Source organism: Triticum urartu, chromosome 6 (assembly GCF_003073215.2).
Source record: "Triticum urartu cultivar G1812 chromosome 6, Tu2.1, whole genome shotgun sequence".
Taxonomy (NCBI): domain Eukaryota; kingdom Viridiplantae; phylum Streptophyta; class Magnoliopsida; order Poales; family Poaceae; genus Triticum; species Triticum urartu.
This window is the reverse complement of record NC_053027.1, coordinates 367,559,876-367,585,252: the sequence shown is the minus strand read 5'-3', so window position 1 is coordinate 367,585,252 and position 25,377 is coordinate 367,559,876. Positions and strand designations below refer to the sequence as shown.

The 25,377-nt window shown below is 47.3% G+C and overlaps 1 long non-coding RNA gene across 13 annotated transcripts; it reads left to right on the top strand.

Moving 5' to 3' along the window:
• The first annotated feature begins 332 nt into the window (after window positions 1-332).
• On the top strand, window positions 333-25,377 carry LOC125513530. 13 transcript variants are annotated; one of them, XR_007285985.1, is made up of 6 exons: window positions 333-1,070; window positions 1,154-1,246; window positions 1,353-1,433; window positions 23,808-24,009; window positions 24,120-24,200; window positions 25,333-25,377. It is a non-coding gene; the product is annotated as an uncharacterized LOC125513530 (long non-coding RNA). The 13 variants fall into 13 exon arrangements; XR_007285986.1 differs by having other exon boundaries at window positions 23,808-24,015; window positions 25,333-25,370; XR_007285983.1 differs by lacking the exon at window positions 25,333-25,377 and having other exon boundaries at window positions 335-1,070; window positions 24,120-25,264.

The window sequence follows — 25,377 nt, the reverse complement described above, 5'->3', positions numbered from 1 at the left end:
AAATATTTACGTGCTATATTACTTTCAGTTCTACGATGGAAAATACCTCATGGCCGTCGCCCCTATGGAGTACAGGCAGGCGCACCAGGATTTACCTGGTTGCTACTTTGACAAGCCACGGCTACCAGATTGTATGCAATCATATAATGCAAGAAGGAAAGAGTACATCATAGAAGTTAATATTTGCTTTGGAAGGCCACGTCCACCTCCACCACAAAGGACGGGGCTTGCTTGCTCCCGTCCCGTGCTCCCATCGGTGCTTCCGAAACGTTAAACTCACATCGAACGACTGGGCCCTTTTCTTTCCCCGCCGTCTATTTTTTCTGAGAAAACAATTCGCGGAGCTCCCGTATTCCGTCCCCTTCCCCGTACGTATTCCGCTTCGTACCCTTTCGTCCCCTTTTGCTCTCACTTCCGACAGCCGACCGTGGTCCGCGGGGAGCGAAGGCATCGAGTGAATCCAGCGACCGCCCTCTGCTCCCATCGCCGCACTTCCCCGTCCCTTCCCGCCGCTCACTTTGCCACCGCAGCCAAGCAGGCAGCTATTGCACAAGCTCAAGATTGAATCAGATCAGGCCTAGGCCATGGCCTGGAGCAGGTGTGGCGCCACCCCCGTCATAGATGCCGGCCCTCTCCAATCTCAAGACCACCTCCGCCTCCTGGTTTTGCTCCTCCTGCTTGCTGACCTTGACCCCTCCCTGTTCGATCCAGTTTGTTTCTTCGTTCTTCTAATTTGTTGTCTGCTGATTGGATTTGTTCTCAGACCAAATTGAGGCGACGCCGCCTACATCACCGACGAGGCAACGGTCGCGGCGGCCGCCGACGCCTAGACCGTGGCCACCGTGGCGGCTGTCGCCGGCGGCGACTTGGCTTCCTGGCAGCGCCTTCGCGCGTGTTCCCTGCTAGTATAGCCGCAGTAGAAGCTAAGCAGCAGCAGAGGCGGACGCAGACGCCGTGCTGCTGATCACAAAATTGAGGCGGTCAACTATTCTACAGCTGAAAGACGACAGATCTCACAGGCCTTGAGCTGACCGTAGTTTTTTGAGACGTACTACTAATGAAACTGTTTGGTATGTACTAATGCTAGCCTCACGTTTTAGTCTAGATGTGTATCAACTGCAACTCATTCATTTGTATGATACTATTTGAGCAGGTGTATGCTGCTACTATAAGCATTTCCTTCATTAAGTATTGGTGAGAACTCTGCTCACGCCCGCCGAGGTCGCCTTGCTCCTCAACATGCTCAGTGAGTGACCCTCTCTGATGGGAGTGTCTAGCACAAAATGTTGATCATGTTTTGTACTGGTTGGATGAACTGAATTTTAATTAGCTGATGTTGGTGATATTTACAGACAACATGAGGCCAGAAGACGTGGGTCAACAGTGTCAACGCCGGCATTGTCACAGTGATCAACTACAGTTCTGCTTGTGAGGTTAGATATAAAATCTATGCTGTTGGATGTTGGTCGTACTACAGTTTGTACCTGATGCAAAGTATTCTTACAACAACATAGTTCATATTGCTTGTTTAGCAGTAGACATGCTAGAAATCACAATACTATTCACAGAACTTGGGTGTGATCATTGTTTTGCGACATGTCTTTAGATGGAGTACACCGGTGAATGAGTTCACAATATTTACAGTGCATGAAAGGTAGAAAAAAATTGTTGCATTCCATCGACAGTCACGTGAACAAGTAAGAATTGCAAGCATGGTCGTATACTCATAGGTTCTAATAGAATTGCAAGCAAATACATGAGATAAAAATCTGTAACATCGATTAAGCCGGCTTCTGTTGATGGAAAAATAGTAGATTCTGTCCTGGCATCATCACAGGGGTAGAAGTACCACTCGTAGGAGTCTGTTGTTGGAAGAATGATAGATTTTGTTTTGGCATCATCATAGGGGTAGAGGTACCACATGTAGGAGTCTGTTGTTGGGGGAACGATAGGTTTTTTCCTGGCATCATCACAGGGGTAGAGGTATCACTCGTAGGAGTCTGTTGTTGCAAGAATGATATATTCTGTCCTGGCATCATCATAGGGGTAGAGGTACCACTTGTAGGAGTCTGTTGTTGGGAGAATGATAGATTTTGCCCTGACAACATCGCAGGGGTAGAGGTACCAATGGATTGTCGCAGACTTGAGTCGTAATTTGCTAAATAGGGGTGTACAAGATTGGCCGGAGCTCCCATATGACCCTATGCAGGTAAATAGCAAAGCTTAGGTCCCAGAGGATTGAAAATGAGAAAAAGTTAAAAAGAAGACTTCTTTTACCATTTGGGTTGGGTTGTACTGTGGTAGATACCCAGGCATTTGGTTTGCGGAAGGCATTTCAGGTCGTACTTGTAAAGAATTGGCTGTCTTCTTTTTCTTCTTCGTTTTTGCTTTCTCTGAGCCACCAACAGATCTTGCTGATTCTGGTATAATACTTTCTCCCAAATGACCCTGAGAAGATTAATAGCAAAGCTTAGCGTCATTGTAGTTTGAAAAAGAGAGAAAGTTATATGGGTAGACTTTTTATACCATTAACATTGGGTTATGCATAGGCATCTGATTTGTGAAAGGCATTTTTCTCCCAAATGACCCTAAGAAGATTAATAGCATTACTCATCCTGGCTTGCTCGTTGGCCCGGACGAGCTCAGCACGAAGGGTCTCAACCGCGGCAGCACTATCTGCAGTTATGCATATCTTAGTATATAAATCTCAGCTTCATGCTCATATTATTATACATATATATACTGACTGCCCCACAACATACCTTGCACCTCGTCAAGCCGCCTGTTAATAAGTGTGATGTCGTCATCCGCCACATCAAGTTTCTGCTTCAGACCTGCAACCTCTGTAGCATGGGCAGTCGCCATGGATGAGACAACCTGTGTTCCAGTTAATTAGATTATTTCCTGGGCATATCTTTTTTTGATCCTCTGATCGCCTCCTTTTGGATGCCCATCAGAGTCTCAGGGGCTACTACCTATACACAGGTGCATTTTTGCACGTAGAGTGCAACTGAAAATATTACATTGCATACCTCGAAGCCTCTTAGCAGGCCCGTGAAGGCTTCATTCAATCTGCTTCTCGCGGACAAAATCCTCTCAACTATCGTACCCATTAAGGTACGATGTTCCTCTGAGATGGACGCATGTCGCAACATGTCCATCAATGTATCCGGTGCCACCCGATTCCTAGAAGCGGCGGTGGGAGTGCGGACTCCCTTCGAAGGGATATGTTTACTCGACACTAGAGTCGTCTCCGTCTGTAAACCGGATAGTCCGGGGCCTTTATTGCTAGTCCCAGAAGGGGCCGCACACCCCGGACCTTGGACTACCGAAGTATCACCTTCGGGAGTGGTCCTCATTGTCCCTCGCACCACTTGTTGATCAGGAGAAATCCTCCGGGAAGACACCTCAAATCGTCTGCCCTATTGGGTGAGAAGGTCTATGGAGGCGTCTCGCTTTCCATCATCTCCGGAAGAAGAACCCCCGAGGAGGAGGACTATTGAGGAAGACCGCGTGCCGGGCTGCAAACATATATTTTAGATGTTACCCTTGTAAGTGGAAAGGAACAGGATATGTTAAGGACACCCTTGTTCACTTATGATTCGGCTAAGGGCTTGTCCTTACGGAGGAATTGCGCGACAACGTCGTCTTCCAGACCCGAACTGCCTAACAAGGAGATCTTCCCTCGCTTAGGAGCCTTTACCTCCAAATCTTCAGAGGCAGTCGTCTTCTTCCCATGGGGGAAAGGGATGTCAGCTTCTCCTTCTCTTTTGTCTTCGTAAGAGGGAGTTCCAATCTCCCTGGACAGAGTGTCTGGTGTACATTTAGAATGGAGGACACCTTTGGCCTTCTTGCTCTCCTCCTTGTCCTCCTTTGCCGGCACTTGATACGGCGCCAGAGCCAGCATCCTTGTTAATACAGGATTAGCTGAGTCCTCGGGAAGAGGGGCCAAACACCGAATTCGTTCCTCCTTCTTTATCCAGCCTTGTTCGAAGATTGTTTTCTCAGTATTACGGGATATTTAACTTAGCTATGTTTGGGAGTCGAGTGCTTACCGAGGTATCCGGATGGTTGCAGTCGAGGCCGATGTCTTCGGTGGTATCCGGCCACTGTTTTCGTGTCCCGAAGAATAACTTCCACATTCCTCTGTGCATCATGCCAAAGAAGTGCTGAAGGGTCCGTGGTCCTTTCGAATGGAACTCCCACATGTGGAGAGGCCGTCGCTGGCACGACAGGACCCGGCGGACTAGCATTACCTGGATTACATTGATGAGGCCGGTGTCCTTTTCGAGGAGGCTCCGGATGCGGCTTTGTAGCGTCTGCACGTCGTCAATTGATCCCCAGTCCAGTCCCTTATTAATACATGATGCAAGCCGTAATGGAGGGCCAGATCGGAACGCAGGTGTAGCTGCCACTAGGTACCACGGGGTTCAGTGATGTAAAACCACTCCCGCTGCCATAGGTTGGAAGTTTCCGTGAAAGAGCCTTTTGGCCAAAGAGTATTGGTGAGCTTGTTCACCGTAGCACCACCACACTCTACTTGCTTCCCCTCGATTACCTTCGGCTTCACATTAAAGGTCTTGAGCCATAAGATGAAGTGTGGGGGAATGCAAAGAAAGGCCTCGCACATGACAATGAACGCCGAGATGTGAAGAAAGGAGTCCGGAGCTAGATCGTGAAAATATAGCCCGTAATAGAACATGAGTCTGAACGAAGGGATGGAGAGTGAACCCTATCCCCCGGAGGAAGTGGGAGATGAATACGACCCTCTTGCCAGATCTGGGAGTAGGAATAACCTGTCCTTTAGCAGGGAGCCTATGGGGGATTTCCGCGGTCAGGTATCTTGCCACCTGGAGCTCCGCGATATCCTCCTCTGTGACAGTGGAGGCCACCCACCGGCCTTGAAGGCTGGGTCCAGACATGACTGGGAGGCTTAGAGCAATTAATTTGAAACCTGGGTGCTGGGACTCGAGGTTGGAAAGGTTGGAGTAGAGGTAGGCGTAGAGGAGAAATATGGGTCTGTGCCCCTTTATAAAGGCGATGAATATCAAATGCCTCCTCATAATCCTTAAAGCTTGCCTATTCCCAAGGGATCATGCCAACGAAATGGTTGGGTTACCCACGCCTGTATTGATGAGAATCCCACATTAAGGGGACATGATCTCTGCTTCGACAAGACATGCCAATAAAACCGCATCTTGAAACGTGGAGCGAGAGGCTAAAGAAACAACGGTTCAAAGTAATGACCGGGAAGGGACGTGATGTCGCGCTACAAACGTTGTCAGCAAATTGGACTCATGAAATATTATACTCTCTGCGGTTGTGTGTGGTATTTGTTTTGCAGAGCCGGACACGTTTTCTGTGGATGCTTTGAAGTGATCGGAGGAGGAACCCGCCTTGCAATGCCGAAGATAATCTGCGTGCCGGACACCTCGTCATTGAAGCCTGGTTCAGGGGCTACTGAGGGAGTCCTGGATTAAGGGGTCCTCGGGCGTCCGACCTGTTGGACATGGGCCAGACTGATGGGCCGTGAAGATACAAGATAGAAGATTATTTCCCGTGTCTGGATGGGACTCTCCTTGGCGTGGATGGCAAGCCTGGCGTGCGGATGAAGATTCCTTTCCCTGTAACCAACTTTGTACAACCCTAGGCCCCTCCGATGTATATATAAACCGGAGGGTTTTAGTCCATAAACACTATCACAATCATACAGGCTAGATTTCTAGGGTTTTAGCCATTACGATCTTGTGGTAGATCAACTCTTGTAATCCTCATACTCATCAATATCAATCAAGCAGGATGTAGGGTATTACTTCCATCAAGAGGGCCCGAACCTGGGTAAAACATCATGTCCCTTGCCTCGTGTTACCATCGACCTCAGATGCACAGTTCGGGACCCCCTACTCGAGATGCGCTGGTTTTGACACCGACAGCGGAGGTCGTTGCGTCGCCGTTCAGCGACGACGCATGCGTCTCCCTGCTGCCTGTCTTCTGGGGTTTGACGTTGGCCTGAACATGCTCGAGGGTTAGAAGAGGCCATTGATAAATTGTCAGGGTCTTGATTCTGCTGCGCCCTCGCCGGCTGCCGTGGTGGGGACTGAACCGTGGGGACAGCCCCCTTCGTACGGCTAGCGGCGCGGGCGGTGGCTGTTGCTTGGGAAGGTTGTAGTGGGCAAGCTCGTCGTGAGCCCCCAGCTTCAGTGAAACTGAGCAGGCTTTGGATGGTGGCACGCCACTCATCCATCTGCTCGGCTACTGGCGAAAACCTCAGTAATAGCTGAGCTCGCGCCATGGCTTCCGTGGCCGTGCTTGGCATGGATGTCGATGACATCGACCGCACCGTCGCCTAGCTCCGGATGGTGCTAGCGGTGGCGGCGTTGCGCCCACGCTGTTGTGGGACGACCATTGGGGCAACATGGTCGCGCAGTGGTGTTGCTCGAAGATCAGCGTCTCCGTTGAGTGTAGCGGCCTGGTTGGCTCGTCCTGGAGGAGGCGCGTTCGCCGCGGCCACTCCCGTGGTGGGGGCGACCGGAGGGCGATGGCTCACCCCAGACCGAGTGCCGTTGCTGCGGCTGTGCTTGTCGGCGAGAGGAAGGGGAGCGGACGGATTGACCCCCTTGCCTGGACCTTGCAGAGCTTGACCGTGAGAGGCTGCTAATGATGTTCTCCTCCGGTAGCTCTGGCCCCCGTGTCAGCCGCGGGGGAGGTGGTAACAGCGCCACATTCTCCAACCACGCCCCCCAGCAGCGTCCACGTCCTCGCGCGCTCCCGTGCCCCCCGGCGTTAGAGGCCACAGGCGGTGGAGCCTTCAAGGTGGATGGATGGGCCGAGGTGCCAGATTTCTTCTTGGGCGCCATGGTCGATGGCGCTGTCGAGGATGAAGATGGCGATGAAGATGACGTCTGTCGTACACTTTCAGGTTTGCGCAAGCGCTCCCCCTACCTGGCGCGCCAAAGATGTCGCGAGATTTCTGCGGCCACCTATGGGACCAGGTGGCCCCTTGTTGGTTCAGCAGGGGGACAACACGTTGCACAAAGAGTGGACTGGCGTACGGCAGTGTGTCGGAGAGCACACAAGAGATTTACCCAGGTTCGGGCCACCGCGAGGCATAAGACCCTACTCCTACTTTAGTGGATTGATGGTGGAATGAATGTTGTGGTGCGCAGTACACTTGCCCGGCAAGGTTTGCCTCAGGGGCGCAGTGACCACACGCTTGTGGTGGCTTGGGTTCTGTCAACTTTCCAACCTTCTAACCCCTCCTACGAGTGCCATTGGCCTCCCTTTATAGATTAAGGGGTCACCACAGTGGCAAAGTGGTCATTATCTACTGATATGATAGCAAACAGTGCTATCATAACTAACTCTGCGGGCTGACATGGTGCATTAAATGTGCCACTAAGTGTCACATCACTGGTCGCTCGGCAAGGCCTGCCGGGCTATGTTGTCAGCTCCGCACCTGCTATCTTGAAACGTTGTAGGACGGGTGTCATTTGTAGGCTTCTTCTGTAGGAAATGGTTTCCATGTGGCGAACGACTACCACTTAATCATCTCGCAACTTGACACCGCACTGATTGAGGACATGAGTCGTGCTTGAGTGGTTGGTGGGGTGGTTCTGCCCCCGCGAGCCCCGGCAGGCTTTGCCGGGGAGACTCGGTCGCTTACTTTTGGTGATAGCCTCGCCCCTTGCCGGGCTCTCCTGCCTGGCAAGGGAGGCCCTTATCTTGCCAATATCTTGCTCCTTAGGCTCGATCTTGGTCCCTCCGAGCTGCATGTTGGTTCTTCAAATCTCTTGGTCCTTCAATCTCCGACTTAAGCTGGTGCTTCAATCTTGATCTTGTGCCCATGCACAGTTGGTCATCAGACCCAGGGTTTGTCGCACCGACAAGGTGACAAAGAACTAGCTCCAATTCATCAATATAATGTAGGCATGTCTTCCGTATATAGTCATACATGCTTATGGAAAATAACTTGCATGCCATCTTTTGTCCTACCCTGCAGTGGCAACGAGGTCCTATTGGAAACTAAGGGATATTAAGGCCTCCTTTTAATAGAGAACCAGACCAAAGCATTAGCACTTAGTGAATACATGAACTCCTCAAACTACGGTCATCACTGGGAAGTGTCCCGACTATTGTCACTCCGGGGCTGCCGGATAATAACACGTAGTAGGTGACTATAACTTGCAAGATATGATCAAGAACACAAATATATTAATGAAAATATAATAGGTTTAGATCTGAAATCATGGCACTCGGGCCCTAGTGACAAACATTAATCATATCAAAGTCATAGCAACATCAATCTTAGAACATAGTGGATACTAGGGATCAAACCCTAACAAAACTAACTCGATTACATGGTAAATCTCATCCAACCCATCATAGTCCAGCAAGCGTATGATGGAATTACTCACCCACGGCAGTGAGCATCATGAAATTGGTGATGGAGGATGGTTCATGATGACGATGACGACGATTCCCCCTCTCCGGAGCCCAGAACAGACTCCAGGCCTGCCCCCCGAGGAAGAACAAGAGGTGGCAGTGGCTCCGTATCATAATACGCGATGAATCCTTCTCTCTGGTTTTTTTCTCCCCGAACGTGAATATATGGAGTTGGAGTTGAGGTCGCTGGAGCCTCTTGGGACACACAAGACTAGAGGGCGCGCCCTCCACCCTTGTGGAGAGGTGCTGGGTCCCCTTTGGTTGATTCTTTCGCCAATATTTTTCATTTATTCCAAAAATAATCTCTGTGAAGTTTCAGGTCATTCCGAGAACTTTATTTTTGCCAAAAATAACACCATGGCAATTTTGCTGAAACCAGCGTCAGTCCAGGTTAGTTCCATTCAAATCATGCAAATTAGAGTCCAAAACAAGGAAAAAAGAGTTTGGAAAAGTAGATACGATGGAGACGTATCATTTCCCCGGCAGAACAGCTCAGCCGGAGCCCTAGATTGCTTCTGCCTAGGTTTCGCCTCGAGACGGCGACGCTTCGCCTAGGGGGTAGGGCACGCCCCCACCCTTGTGGCTACTTGGTGGGTCCCCAGTGGTACTGTCTTCACCCAATATTTTTTATATATTCCAAATAATTCTCCGCAAATTTTCAGGACTTTTGGAGTTGTGCAGAATAGGTCTCTCGGATTTGCTCCTTCCGGTCCAGAATTCCAGCTGCCGGCATTCTCCCTCTTTCCGTAAACCTTATAATATAAGAGAGAAAATGCATAAGTATTGTGCCATAATGTGCATCCCATAATGCAATAAATATCAATGTAAAAGCATGATGCAAAATGGACGTATCACTGCTCTTCACGTCCTTGATTACTCCCGCCATGGACTCCAAAAGGGACAAGTCCTTGGCGCCGTCAGAAGAATCGTTAGCTTCTTCGACTCTTTGGGACAGCGCTGCCAGAATGCGCCTGATCTCTTCATCAAAATCCATGCCCACTTAAACGGATGAGCCATGGGCTGCAAGCCCAGGTTGGGCAAGGACCAGTGCCAGATTGCTTCAGGATGGTTGTGGGACTGCAGCCGATGTGCCAAAAAAGGGAAGAGGGACCATGGTTTGAAGGGGATTTTCCTCCTCAACCACTATCTTTGGGCCAGATGTGTTGTCGAGGGTCTCCTCAGCTTCCTTTGAGAGTTCTTGGATGTTCCCAGCAGCATGCTTCTGGCCTTCTGCGGCAGCAATCCTAGTGGCCTCCTCGACAACGTCCTTCGCGATGTTGGCCACTTCCTCCAACAACTCAAGTTCCTCGGTTGCCGATGCTGCAAATAAAATCGACAAGCAACGATAATGAGATACCCAGATACGAAGCAATTCCAGTAAAAAGAGACAAGGGCAAGTGGATTACCTGGAGGTGTTTGCCGTGGAGGGGCGGCGGCTTTCCCGGCAACGTCGGTTGTCGGTATGCGATCCGTGTCCACTCCCTCGGTAGCCGTGGTCTCAGCGTGAACAGACCCCTCAGCGGAAGCCCTTGCCAGTGATTTCTGAGCTTATACCTTGGTTGGGGAGGACCTCTCTTGGTGGGCCCCACCCTAGTGGATCTCCTCTCCTCCCTTGGCGGGGGATGGGGCATGTTCCTTCACATCTTTCTGGGTGGGCGAAACTTGCCCCATGCCATCATGCCGGGCTCTCAGCTGGGGGCTGGGCACAAGATCCCCTGTCCTGTCCCCCGCCAGACCCGTGCTCGCCAAAGGCCCAGGCGCTGCCATGTGCTTTGTTCATTTGGCCCGGTGGACAAGGGGTTCTTCTTCTCTGCCAAGTCAACAAACAAGATTGAATCAACAACTATCAAATGCATAGTACCTCAGCAAGAAGTTCAGTAGATCTCCTTACTCTAGATCTACAAGCATGGAGCCTAGTGCATACGCCGCCCCTCTTCAGAGTTGGAGGAGCGGAGCTTCCCGGAAGCTTTGAGCTCGTTGGCAGGACCGAGGTTCGTGGCATGGTCGAGCTGTGTGAGGAAGCTGGACTCAACTGGGGTCTAAGGTTAACCCCAATAATGGCTTGTCGCTTGGCGGGTGGAGTTGTGGCCTCCGACAGGCGAGTAGATTGGCTGTGCACCACCTCTGACTTGTCAGTCTTGGAGGCGATCTTCCTCGCCATCTTGGTGACTGTCGAGGAGGCAGGAGCTGCCTTTCCCCGTTTGGTCCACTTGCGAGGGAGTCGATATGGGTCTTGTCTTGGGGCTTGAGGACCCAGCGTGAGCCGTTCCTCCTCCGCCTTAGGCTGTTCTGCCTCTTCAGCCTCATTCTCTTCTTGGGCTTCTCCTTCCGCGGCGTGATGAGTTCCGGCCCCGGAAGGGTCAGCCCCGGCAAGCTCTTTTGTGTTGTGCTCCTCACTCCCTTCTTCAGAGGAACCTTCGCCTTCAGCTTCCACCTCCTCTCCGGGCCTCTCCCTCTTGGCAGCCTAAAGCGCCCTGTCATCTATGATCCGCTTTACGATGAACCCTGCCTCTGTCGGGGAAGTGCGCTTGACAATGTCGTTCTCCACCCTAGAAGCCCTTTCTTCCAAACTGGTGACCCATTCTATCTCTGAATTCAGTGTTGGCAGTTGGCAATCCGGCGCGACTCCATAAGTGTTGCAGTCAGGCATCCATTTCAGAATTTGGTGCCGGGCGGAATTAATGTGCAACGGGTCAACCCTTGCCGGCAGATGGAACGGCCTGAGGCTTCCAAACAACTGTTCGCATAGCCAGCCATGGCCGTAGATTGACAAGTTGTTGGCGGGGCCTGGGTACAGGCGCATCCTGTTGGCGGAGTTCCCATACTCCCAGGCAAACCTATCCCTCCTCTGCAATGGTGCGATGCAGCACCAGAGAAAGTCAGGCCCCACCTGCTCGATGGTTAGCCCGGTCGCTTTGAGGCAAGCAATCTTGTTCAGCGTCTGGCGGAGCCTGACGTCATTAAGGCCTAGTTTGCTCCAGTCGCTGCTGCACACAACGCATTCCGTTCACGCCGCGCAGAACTCCAAAACATCTTTGTCCAGAATCCAGCACCAGTCTGCCCTCCATTCATCCCATCTGTCGCGCTGCTGGCCGGGGATACAATCCCCGTCATCCTTTTTGCCCCGAGGAATCCAACTTATATTCTCCAAGCGGTGAGATTTGTCTTCGACCTGCGAGACGAAGAAATGCCTAAACAGATCCACATTGGGGGCAACTCCATTTTTTTTCACACAGATGGGCAAAGATTTCCATGCACGCCATTGCATTGGGCGTGAAATCCATAAGACGGAATCCATACACCGTCATCATGGCCACAAAGAAATAGGAGAAACGGGAGGTGAGGCCACGGAAGAAATACACGCAGAAAAAGTTGTATGAATCCGATGGAACCTTGTCCCCCTCCGGCGAGACCATGGGAGCTCCATGCCCTTTCAGAACTTCCCTCCCCCACATGTACGCATACTTTGCGATCAGGGTGTTAGCATCGAAGTTTGACAGGAAGAAGACTACATCTTCCAATTGCTTCCTGTCCAACCCCTCCGCCCTTTTCTTCTTCCACTCTGTGGCGGTATCCCTTGTAGTGGCCACCCGCTTCCCCTTCGCACCAGCCGTCTTTTTCCCCATCTCATGAGCTCACTGGATGGACCAAAGATCTAGTAGGAGGCAGGTGATGGCGATGAGAGCGGTTGCCTGGCTTGAGGAAGAAGATGATGGGAGAGGAGATGGAAACGAATGAGTAGCGCCCCTTCGCATTGCCTTTTTATTGGTAACAGGCGTGGGGGCTGGATCTTCGCAGTCTTTTCTCAAAAAGTTACCACTTTTGCAGGCGCATTACCCATTAACTACTACTGTTCCACAACCCCATGACCTGCAGTAATTATGCAGAGTGGATGTTGGATTGACTGGTCATCATAACAACCGCTGCATGTACAACACTTCTTCGACATGTATCCATGCATTGTTTGGGGTTCAGCGACACGTATGGCTCAGGCCCGGGGGCCTCTGTTGGGGTACACAAACAACGGTGTGTGTTTCCGCTGACTTGTGCACGGACACAGAAGCTACAACCCCGGCAGCCAAGGCTTGACAAAGGAATGACGATCACAAGCATACCAAAACAAGACCAAACCAAAGGAGCCGCTCCTCGTGAGATCAAAGGGCAGATCAAGAAGACCAAGTCATACAAGACACCAGAAAATCATCTTGGGAAGGCATCCCTTGCCGGGCAGGACAACCTGGCCGGGTCGAGGCCGCCCCAAGGACAAGTCAAAGATTTAATGCGAATAGTACGGGGACCGTCATGTGCGTAGCGCCTTGTATTTCGTACACGATCACTCAAACCGATTGAATGTGATTAACTTTGTTTTGCAAGTTTTATGTGAATAGTATGTCTCATGTGTATGTGATGCATGTGTGTAAATTATACATGGCTTGTGTGTCATGTTTGTCAGCCAGCAGGAGCCAAAGTGCTGCAATTATACATTATAACGACCTGCGTGTCGACTTGTGATTCTCTGTAAATTCATTACCAGTTGTAGTAGTTGGATAATAGAGATCATGTTGGTGGCTTGGCGTCCCGACGTGACAAACAAGATGGAGTTCCTAGATGGTCATTGGAGTTAGAGCCAACATGGAAGAACATCCATGAAGGAGCCATAATATTTCACCAATATGTGTTTATTTGTGATTGTTATGCTTCCTTTTTTCTATGCATGTTAAAAATGTTAGAAAGATCCCTCATTAATTTCAAGCGAATTGCCATCTCCGATGTTGCACCTTGGCATGCCAAGTACGTCTAGTAGTGGGCTCATAAAACTGGGGTGTTGCTAGGTGTCCTTGAACTGAAGGGTTCGTGTCAGACACAGACATGCACTACATCAGGTTAACTTGACAAGGCTATCAAAACTATTTTGGGCCTTGTGGCAAAGAAGGCTGGGAGCCAGGGTATGAGATACCTACCCGACCGGCAGGAGACATATAGAGATACGATTAGCAAGGAGTTGCTTACCAGATAAGTATGTTGGCTAGCAGTGATGCTAAAGCTCACTAGTCGCATGCGCTAGTCGAATCCTGAATCACCGGGAGTTCGCAGAGGGATGCCGACTTCAGTGGGAGTATTTCTATTTAAGGCTTGAATTACTCTACATTAACACATTTCTTAGTGATTGCATATTTTTTCTGTTGTAGATCAATTGCACCACCTGCTCAACCCAACTTCGCATTGAAATCAATCTTGGAAAAGGATAAACTTAATGGAACAAACTTTACCGCCTGGTATAGAAATCTGTCAAGGTACACAAACAGGGGTGTGTGTTTTCCTTAACTTTTGCGCGGACAAAGAAGCTTCAGCCCCAGTAGCCAAGGCTTGATAAAGGAATGATGATCACAAGTATACCAAAACAAGACCAAACAAAATGAGCCGCTTGTTGTGATTTCAAGGGGCGGATCGAGAAGACCAAGTCATACAAGACAGCAGAACATCACCTTGGGAAGGCCTCCCTTGTCGGGCAGGAGAGCCCGGCCGGGTCAAGGCTGTTGGGGAACGTAGTAATTTCAAAAAATTTCCTACGCACACGCAAGATCATGGTGATGCATAGCAACGAGAGAGGAGAGTGTGATCTACATACCCTTGTAGACCGACAGCGGAAGCGTTAGCACAACACGGTTGATGTAGTTGTACGTCTTCATGGCCCGACCGATCAAGCACCGAAACTACGGCACCTCCGAGTTTTAGCACACGTTCAGCTCGATGACGATCCCCGGACTCCGATCCAGCAAAGTGTTGGGGAAGAGTTCCGTCAGCACGACGCATGGTGACGATCTTGATGTTCTACCGTCGCAGGGCTTCGCCTAAGCACCGCTACAATATTACCGAGCATTATGGTGGAAGGGGGCACCGCACACGGCTAAGAAAACGATCACGTGGATCAACTTGTGTGTCTAGGGGTTCCCCCTGCCCCCGTATCTAAAGGAGCAAGGGAAGGAGGCCGGCCGGCCCTATAGGCGCGCCAAGGAGGAGTCCTCGGGAGGGAGAAGGAAAGGGTGGCGCCGCCCCCCCTCTCCTAGTCCAATTCGGACCAGGGGGAGGAGGCGTGCGGCCCACCCTGGCTGCCCTTCTCTCTCCCCACTAAGGCCCATATGGCCCATTACTTTTCCCGGGGGGTTCCGGTAACCCTCCGGTACTTCGGTTTTCTCCGAAATCACCCGGAACACTTCCGGTGTTCGAATATAGCCGTCTAATATATCAATCTTTATGTCTCGACCATTTCGAGACTCCTCGTTTTGTCTGTGATCACATCCGGGACTCCGAACTAACTTCGGTACATCAAAACTCATAAACTCATAATATAACTGTCATCGAAACCTTAAGCGTGCGGACCCTACGGGTTCGAGAACAATGTAGACATGACCGAGACATGTCTCCGGTCAATAACCAATAGCGGAACCTGGATGCTCATATTGGCTCCCACATATTCTACAAAGATCTTTATCGGTCAGACCGCATAACAACATACGTTGTTCCCTTTGTCATCGGTATGTTATTTGCCCAAGATTCGATCGTCGGTATCTCAATACCTATTTCAATCTCGTTACCGGCAAGTCTCTTTACTCGTTTCGTAATACATCATCTCGCAACTAACTCATTAGTTGTAATGCTTGCAAGGCTTATGTGATGTGCATTACCGAGAGGGCCCAGAGATATCTCTCCGACAATCGGAGTGACAAATCCTAATCTCGAAATACGCCAACCCAACATTTACCTTTGGAGACACCTATAAAGCTCCTTTATAATCACCCAGTTACGTTGTGACGTTTGGTAGCACACAAAGTGTTCCTCCGGCAAACGGGAGTTGCATAATCTCATAGTCATAGGAACATGTATAAGTCATGAAGAAAGCAATAGCAACATACTAAACGATCGGGTGCTAAGCTAATGAAATGGGTAATGTCAATCACATCATTCTCCTAATAATGTGATCCTGTTAATCAAACGACAACACATGTCTATGGTTAGGAAACATAACCATCTTTGATTAACGAGCTAGTCAAGTAGAGGCATACTAGTGACGTTTAGTTTGTCTATGTATTCACGCAAGTATTATGTTTCCGGATAATACAATTCTAGCATGAATAATAAACATTTATCATGATATAAGGAAATAAAATAATAACATTATTATTGCCTCTAGGGCATATTTCCTTCAGTCTCCCACTTGCACTAGAGTCAATAATCTAGATTACACAGTAATGATTCTAACACCCATGGAGCTTTGGTGCTGATCATGTTTTGCACATGGAAGAGGCTTAGTCAACGGGTCTGCAACATTCAGATCCGTATGTATCTTGCAAATCTCTTTGTCTCCCATCTGGACTAGATCCCGGATGGAATTGAAGCATCTCTTGATGTGCTTGGTTCTCTTGTGAAATCTGGATTCCTTTGCCAAGGCAATTGCACCAGTATTGTCACAAAAGATTTTCATTGGACCCGATGCACTAGGTATGACACCTTGATCGGATATGAACTCCTTCATCCAGACTCCTACGTTTGCTGCTTCCGAAGCAGCTATGTACTCCGCTTCACATGTAGATCCCGCCACAACGCTTTGTTTAAAACTGTACCAACTGACAGCTCCATCGTTTAATGTAAACACGTATCCGGTTTGCGATTTAGAATCGTTCGGATCAGTGTCAAAGCTTGCATCTACGTAACCATTTACGATGAGCTCTTTGTCACTTCCATATATGAGAAACATATTCTTAGCCCTTTTAAGGTGTTTCAGGATGTTCTTGACCGCTGTCCAGTGATCCACTCCTGGATTACTTTGGTACCTTCCTGCTAGACTTATAGCAAGACACACATCAGGTCTGGTACACAGCATTGCATACATGATAGAGCCTATGGCTGAAGCATTGGGAACATCTTTCATTTTCTCTCTATCTTCTGCATTGGTCGGGCATTGAGTCTTACTCAATTTCACATCCTGTAACACAGGCAAGAATCCTTTCTTTGCTTGATCCATTTTGAACTTCTTCAAAATTTTGTCAAGGTATGTGCTTTGTGAAAGTCCAATTAAGCGTCTTGATCTATCTCTATAGATCTTAATGCCCAATATGTAAGCAGCTTCACCGAGGTCTTTCATTGAAAAACTCTTATTCAAGTATCCCTTTATGCTATTCAGATATTCTATATCAATTCCGATTAGTAATATGTCATCTACATATAATATCAGAAATGCTACAGAGCTCCCACTCACTTTCTTGTAAATACAGGCTTCTCCAAAAGTCTGTACAAAACCAAATGCTTTGATCACACTATCAAAGCGTTTAATCTAACTCCGAGAAGTTTGCACCAGTCCATAAATGGATCGCTGGAGCTTGCATACTTTGTTAGCTCCCTTTGGATCGACAAAACCTTCCGGTTGCATCATATACAACTCTTCTTCCAGAAATCCATTCGGGAATGCAGTTTTGACATCCATCTGCCAAATTTCATAATTATAAAATGCGACAATTGCTAACATGATTCGGATAGACTTAAGCATCGCTACGGGTGAGAAGGTCTCATCATAGTCAATCCCTTGAACTTGTCGAAAACCTTTTGCGACAAGTCGAGCTTTGTAGACAGTAATATTACCGTCAGCGTCGGTCTTCTTCTTAAAAATCCATTTATTCTCTATTGCTTGCTGATCATTGGGCAAGTCAACCAAAGTCCATACTTTGTTCTCATACATGGATCCCATCTCAGATTTCATGGCTTCAAGCCATTTTGCGGAATCTGGGCTCACCATCGCTTCTTCATAATTCGTAGGTTTATCATGATCTAGTAGCATGACTTTCAGAACAGGATTACCGTACCCCTCTGGTGCGGATCTTACTCTGGTTGATCTACGAGGTTCAGTAGTATCTTGTTCTGAAGTTTCATGATCATTATCATTAGCTTCCTCACTAATTGGTGTATGTGTCACAGAAACTGGTTTCTGTGATGTATTACTTTCCAATAAGGGAGCAGGTACATTTACCTTATCAAGTTCTACTTTCCTCCCACTCACTTCTTTCGAGAGAAACTCCTTCTCTAGAAATTTTCCGAATTTAGCAACAAAAGTCTTGCCTTCGGATCTGTGATAGAAGGTGTATCCAATAGTTTCCTTTGAATATCCTATGAAAACACATTTCTCCGATTTGGGTTCGAGCTTATCAGGTTGAAGCTTTTTCACATAAGCATCGCAGCCCCAAACTTTCAGAAATGACAACTTTGGTTTCTTGCCAAACCATAGTTCGTAAGGCGTTGTCTCAACGGATTTTGATGGTGCCCTATTTAATGTGAATGCGGCCATCTCTAGAGCATATCCCCAAAACGATAGTGGTAAATCAGTAAGAGACATCATAGATCGCACCATATCTAGTAAAGTACGATTACGACATTCGAACACACCATTACGCTGTGGTATTCCGGGTGGCGTGAGTTGCGAAACTATTCCGCATTGTTTCAAATGTACACCAAACTCGTAACTCAAATATTCTCCTCCACGATCAGATCGTAGGGATTTTATTTTCTTGTTACGATGATTTTCAACTTTACTCTGAAATTCTTTGAACTTTTCAAACGTTTCAGACTTATGTTTCATTAAGTAGATATACCCATATCTACTTAAGTCATCTGTGAAGGTGAGAAAATAACGATATCCGCCACGAGCCTCAACATTCATCGGATCACATACATCTGTATGTATGATTTCCAACAAATCTGTTGCTCTCTCCATAGTATCGGAGAACGGTGTTTTTGTCATCTTACCCATAAGGCACGGTTCGCAAGTACCAAGTGATTCATAATCAAGTGGCTCCAAAAGTCCATCAGTATGGAGTTTCTTCATGCGCTTTACACCAATATGACCCAAATAGCAGTGCCACAAATAAGTTGCACTATCATTATCAACTCTGCATCTTTTGGCTTCAACATTATGAATATGTGTGTCACCACTATCGAGATTTAATAAGAATAGACCACTCTTTAAGGGTGCATGACCATAAAAGATATTACTCATATAAATAGAACAACCATTATTCTCTGATTTAAATGAATAACCGTCTCGCATCAAACAAGATCCAGATATAATGTTCATGCTTAACGCTGGCACCAAATAACAATTATTTAGGTCTAATACTAATCCCGAAGGTATATGTAGAGGTAGCGTGCCGGCCGCGATCACATCGACTTTGGAACCGTTTCCCACGCGCATCGTCACCTCGTCCTTAGCCAATCTTCGCTTAATCCGTAGTCCCTGTTTCGAGTTGCAAATGTTAGCAACAGAACCAGTATCAAATACCCAGGTGCTACTGCGAGCATTAGTAAGGTACACATCAATAACATGTATATCACATATACCTTTGTTCACCTTGCCATCCTTCTTATCCGCCAAATACTTGGGGCAGTTCCGCTTCCAGTGACCAGTCTGCTTGCAGTAGAAGCACTCAGTTTCAGGCTTAGGTCCAGGTTTGGGTTTATTCTCTTGAGTAGCAACTTGCTTGCTGTTCTTTTTGAAGTTCCCCGTCTTCTTTCCTTTGCCCTTTTTCTTGAAACTAGTGGTCTTGTTGACCATCAACACTTGATGCTCCTTCCTGATTTCTACATCCGCAGCTTTCAGCATTGCAAAGAGCTCGGGCATAGTCTTATTCATCCCTTGCATATTATAGTTCATCATGAAGCTCTTGTAGCTTGGTGGCAGTGATTGGAGAATTCTGTCAATGACGCAATCATCTGGAAGATTAACTCCCAATTGAATCAAGTGATTATTATACCCAGACATTTTGAGTATATGCTCACTGACAGAACTGTTCTCCATCTTGCAGCTATAGAACTTATTGGAGACTTCATATCTCTCAATCCGGGCATTTGCTTGAAATATTAACTTCAACTCCTGGAACATCTCATATGCTCCATGACGTTCAAAACATCGTTGAAGTCCCGATTGTAAGCCGTAAAGCATGGCACACTGAACTATCGAATAGTCATCAGCTTTGCTCTGCCAGACGTTCATAACATCTGGTGTTGCTCCAGCAGCAGGCCTGGCACCCAGCGGTGCTTTCAGGACGTAATTCTTCTGTGCAGCAATGAGGATAATCCTCAAGTTACGAACCCAGTCCGTGTAATTGCTACCATCATCTTTCAACTTTGCTTTCTCAAGGAACGCATTAAAATTCAATGGAACAACAGCAGGGGCCATCAATCTACAATCAAACATAAACAAGCAAGATACTATCAGGTACCAAGTTCATGATAAATTTAGGTTCAATTAATCATATTACTAAAGAACTCCCACTTAGATAGACATCCCTCTAATCCTCTAAGTGATTACGTGATCTAAATCAACTAAACTATGTTCGATCATCACGTGAGATGGAGTAGTTTCATTGGTGAACATCACTATGTTGATCATATCTACTATATGATTCACGCTTGACCTTTCGGTCTCCGTATTCCGAGGCCATATCTGTATATGCTTGGCTCGTCAAGTATAACCTGAGTATTCCGCGTGTGCAACTGTTTTGCACCCGTTGTATTTGAACGTAGAGCCTATCACACCCGATCATCACGTGGTGTCTCAACACGAAGAACTTTCGCAACGGTGCATACTCAGGGAGAACACTTCTTGATAATTAGTGGGAGATCATCTTAAAATGCTACCGTCAATCAAAGCAAGACAAGATGCATAAAAGATAAACATCACATGCAATCAATATAAGTGATATGATATGGCCATCATCATCTTGTGCTTGTGATCTCCATCTTCGAAGCACCATCGTGATCACCATCGTCACCGGCGCGACACCTTGATCACCATCGTAGCATCGTTGTCGTCTCGCCAATCTTATGCTTCCACGACTATTGCTACCGCTTAGTGATAAAGTAAAGCATTACAACGCAATTGCATTGCATACAATAAAGCGACAACCATATGGCTCTTGCCAGTTGCCGATAACTTGGTTACAAAACATGATCATCTCATACAATAAAATTTAGCATAATGTCTTGACCATATCATATCACAACATGCCCTGCAAAAACAAGTTAGACGTCCTCTACTTTGTTGTTGCAAGTTTTACGTGGCTGCTACGGGCTTAAGCAAGAACCAATCTTACCTACGCATCAAAACCACAACGATAGTTTGTCAAGTTGGTGCTGTTTTAACCTTCGCAAGGACCGGGCGTAGACACACTCGGTTCAACTAAAGTTGGAGAAACCGACACCCGCTAGCCACCTTTGTGCAAAGCACGTCGGGAGAACCGGTCTCGCGTAAGCGTACGCGTAATGTCGGTCCGGGCCGCTTCGTCCAACAATACCGCCAAACCAAAGTATGACATGTTGGTAAGCAGTATGACTTATATCGCCCACAACTCACTTGTGTTCTACTCGTGCATATAACATCAACACATAAAACCTAGGCTTGGATGCCACTGTTGGGGAACGTAGTAATTTCAAAAAATTTCCTACGCACACGCAAGATCATGGTGATGCATAGCAACGAGAGGGGAGAGTATTGTCTACGTACCCTCGTAGACCGGAAGCGGAAGCGTTATAACAACGCGGTTGATGTAGTCGTACGTCTTCACGGCCCGACCAATCAAGCACCGAAACTACGTCACCTCTGAGTTTTAGCACACGTTCAGCTCGATGACGATCCCCGGACTCCGATCCAGCAAAGTGTCGGGGAAGAGTTCCGTCAGCACGACGGCGTGGTGACGATCTTGATGTTCTACCGTTGCAGGGCTTCACCTAAGCACCGCTATAATATTATCGAGGATTATGGTGGAAGGGGGCACCGCACACGGCTAAGAAAACGATCACGTGGATCAACTTGTGTGTCTAGGGGTGCCCCTGCCCCGTATATAAAGGAGCAAGGGGAGGAGGCCGGCCGGCCCTATAGGCGCGCCAAGGAGGAGTCCTCCTCCTAGTAGGAGTAGGACTCCTATTAGGAGGGGGAGTCCAATTCGGACTAGGGGGAGGAGGCGCGCGGCCCACCCTGGCTGCCCTTCTCTCTCTCCACTAAGGCCCATATGGCCCATTACTTCTCCCGGGGGGTTCTGGTAACCCTTCGGTACTCCGGTTTTCTCCGAAATCACACGGAACACTTCCGGTGTCCGAATATAGTCGTCCAATATATCAATCTTTATGTCTCGACCATTGCGAGACTCCTCGTTATGTCCGTGATCACATCCGGGACTCCGAACTAACTTCGGTACATCAAAACTCATAAACTCATAATATAACTGTCATCGAAACCTTAAGCGTGTGGACCCTACGGGTTCGAGAACAATGTAGACATGACCGAGACATGTCTCCGATCAATAACCAATAGCGGAACCTGGATGCTCATATTGGCTCCCACATATTCTACGAAGATCTTTATCGGTCAGACCGCATAACAACATACGTTGTTCCCTTTGTCATCGGTATGTTACTTGCCCGAGATTCGATCGTCGGTATCTCAATACCTAGTTCAATCTCGTTACCGGCAAGTCTCTTTACTCGTTTCGTAATACATCATCTTGCAACTAACTCATTAGTTGCAATACTTGCAAGGCTTATGTGATGTGCATTACCGAGAGGGCCCAGAGATACCTCTCCGACAATCGGAGTGACAAATCCTAATCTTGAAATACGCCAACCCAACATTTACCTTTGGAGACACCTGTAGAGCTCCTTTATAATCACCCAGTTACGTTGTGACGTTTGGTAGCACACAAAGTGTTCCTCCGGCAAATGGGAGTTGCATAATCTCATAGTCATAGGAACATGTATAAGTCATGAAGAAAGCAATAGCAACATACTAAACGATCGGGTGCTAAGCTAATGAAATGGGTCATGTCAATCACATCATTCTCCTAATAATGTGATCCCGTTAATCAAATCACAACACATGTCTATGGTTAGGAAACATAACCATCTTTGATTAACGAGCTAGTCAAGTAGAGGCATACTAGTGACGTTTAGTTTGTCTATGTATTCACACAAGTATTATGTTTCCGGATAATACAATTCTAGCATGAATAATAAACATTTATCATGATATAAGGAAATAAAATAATAACATTATTATTGCCTCTAGGGCATATTTCCTTCAGAGGCCACCCCAAGGACAAGTCCAAGATTGCCCCAGAAGTCTTCTCAGGGCCGCCATGGGAAGGAAATCCCACCAAGACACCACCACTCCACCGCCTGACGACGCAAGTCACTTATCAATGCAGTGTCGAGCCTCCAAGATGATTAAGTGGATTCCACCATGCACGTGGCGTCTCGTTGGGAGATAGATTATCCTCGCATGACACCCATCCAAGAGGCGTGTCAAACAGATAAGAAGAAGATGACTAAGCAGCACGTCAGGCATGTCAGGATTCGCCCTCCACATGACACCTAGCATTACATTTAATGCACTTTGTCCTAACTGCCAGAGTTAGGTATAATAGCACTATTAGCTATCTAATCACTAGATAATGACTGTTTTTCCATTGTGGTTACCCCTTGCACTATAAAAGGAGGTTCAAGGCAACATAGAAAGGGATTCGGACCGCCTCGCACTTGTATGCGCGTAGTTTCTTCCTCGGAGGCCACCTTTTCGGGCTCAAGTGCTATATGTTGTCGTGTTCCACCATCCAATCCACTAAAGGCAACAGTAGGGTTTTATGCCTCACGGTGGCGCAAACCTGGATAAAAATCTCTAGCGTCATGCCGTCGCGCTGCCCCCATGGCTTCCCCTCTTTGTGCAACATGATTTCCCCCTTGCCGAACCACAAGGGGGCCGTGGCCCCATAGGTGATCTTGTCCACCCACTACAAAATCTGAGAATTGTTCTCAAGCATGATAAAAAGGAACCACTTCCAATGGAACCTGCCGATAATGCTAATGCCACAACCAAGAATACCTATCAGAAACTCGTTGATGAATCAAACAAGATCAGCTGCCTCATGCTGGCTTGTATGGATCCTGATTTGCAGCAGCATTTCGAAGATGTTGGTGCTTTCGATATGATCAAGAGTCTCAAGAGCATGTTTCAGGTGCAGGCTAGGACCGAAAGGTTCAACATATGGCGATCCTGGATGGATTCCAAGCTAAAGGAAGGTGATCCACTGGGCCCACATATGATCAAGATGATCGGGTATGTGCAGACTTTGGATCAGTTAGGCTTCCCGCTCTTGGATGAGTTGGCTACAGATGCAGTTCTGGGTTGTCTTTCGCCTAGCTATAGGACGGTCATCTCGAACTATCATATGCATGGCATGGATAAGAAGCTCTCTGAATTGCGTGGGATGCTAAAGGTGGCATAGTAGGATATTAAGAAATTCACGCATCAAGTGTTAATGGTGCAGAACTCCAGCAAGTTCAAGAAGAGTTGGTCAAAGAAAAAGGCTAAGGCAAAGGGCACGAAGAATGTAATCTCTGCTGGTGCACCAAAGTCTGGACCAGACTCAAGGAGCATTTTCTATCATTGCAAGGAGACCGGTTACTGGAAGAGGAAGTGTAGCAAGTGGCTTGCAGAGCATGGCAAGAAGGTCGGAAATGCTTCTTCAGGTAAAGGTACATTTGTTACATATGTTATAAACATTTACCTTGCTGCCATATCTAGTAGCTCTTGCATATTTGATACTGGATTTGTTGTTCATATTTGCAACTCGATGCAGGGGATGGTAAGAACTAGGCATGTGGCATAAGGGGAGATTGACATCAGGGTTGGCAACAAAGCAAGAGTTCCTGCATTGGAGGTCAGCACGATGCAGCTCCAGCTTCCTTCCAGATTCAAATTGGAATTGAATAATTGTTATTACATTCTTGCACTTAGTTGAAACATTATTTTTTCCTCATGTTTGATGAGTTGGGGTTATGAATTTAATTTAAAGGACAATGGTTGTTCAATATCTTTGAATGGTATGTTCCACGGCTATGCACCCATTGTTGATGGGCTATTTATTTTGAATCTGGAAATGGAACCTATCTATAATATGAATGTAAAGAGGCATAAGCCTAATGAGATAAATCAGGCATACGTCTGGCATTGCCGGCTTGGACACATTAGTCTGAAACACATGAAAAAGCTCCATGATGATGGACTCCTAACTTCGTCCGACTTTAGGTCATTCGATACATGCGAATAATGCTTGCTCGGCAAGATGACTAAGTCTTCTTTTGAAAAAGGTTGTGAGAGGGCGTCTGAGCTGTTGGAGCTTATACAAAGTGATGTGTGTGGTCCAGTGAGCACAACTGCTAGAGGTGGCTATCGGTACTTCATGACTTTTATCGACGACTTGAGTAGATATGGATATATCTATTTGATGAGGCACAAGTAGGAAACTTTTGAAGAGTTCAGAGAGTTTCAGAACGAGGTTGAGAATTAGCTCGGCAAGACTATAAAGCTTCTACAATCTAATTGTGGAGGTGAATACATGAGCCAAGAGTTTGACAATCATCTAAAAAGCTGAGGTATATTACCTCATCTCACACCTCCGAGTACACCATAGAGAAATGGTGTGTCAGAATGGAGGAAGCGTACCTTGTTATACATGGTGTGATCTATAATGAGCAAATTTGATTTACCCTTGTCATTCTAGGGATACGCTCTAGAAACTGCAGCTTTTACACTCAACAAAGTACCATCTAAATCCGTAGACAAGACACCACATGAGATGTGGACTGGGAAGAGTCCTAAGTTGTCTTTTCTAAGATTTGGGGAAGTGAATGATACGTCTCCAACGTATCAATAATTTTTGATTGTTCTATGCTATTATATTATCTGTTTTGGATGTTTAATGAGCTTTAAAATGCTCTTTTATATTATTTTTGGGACTAACCTATTAACTGAAGGCCCGGTGCGGTTTCTGTTTTTTTTGCCTATTTCAGTGTTTCACAGAAACGGAATATCAAACAGAATCCAAACGGAACGAC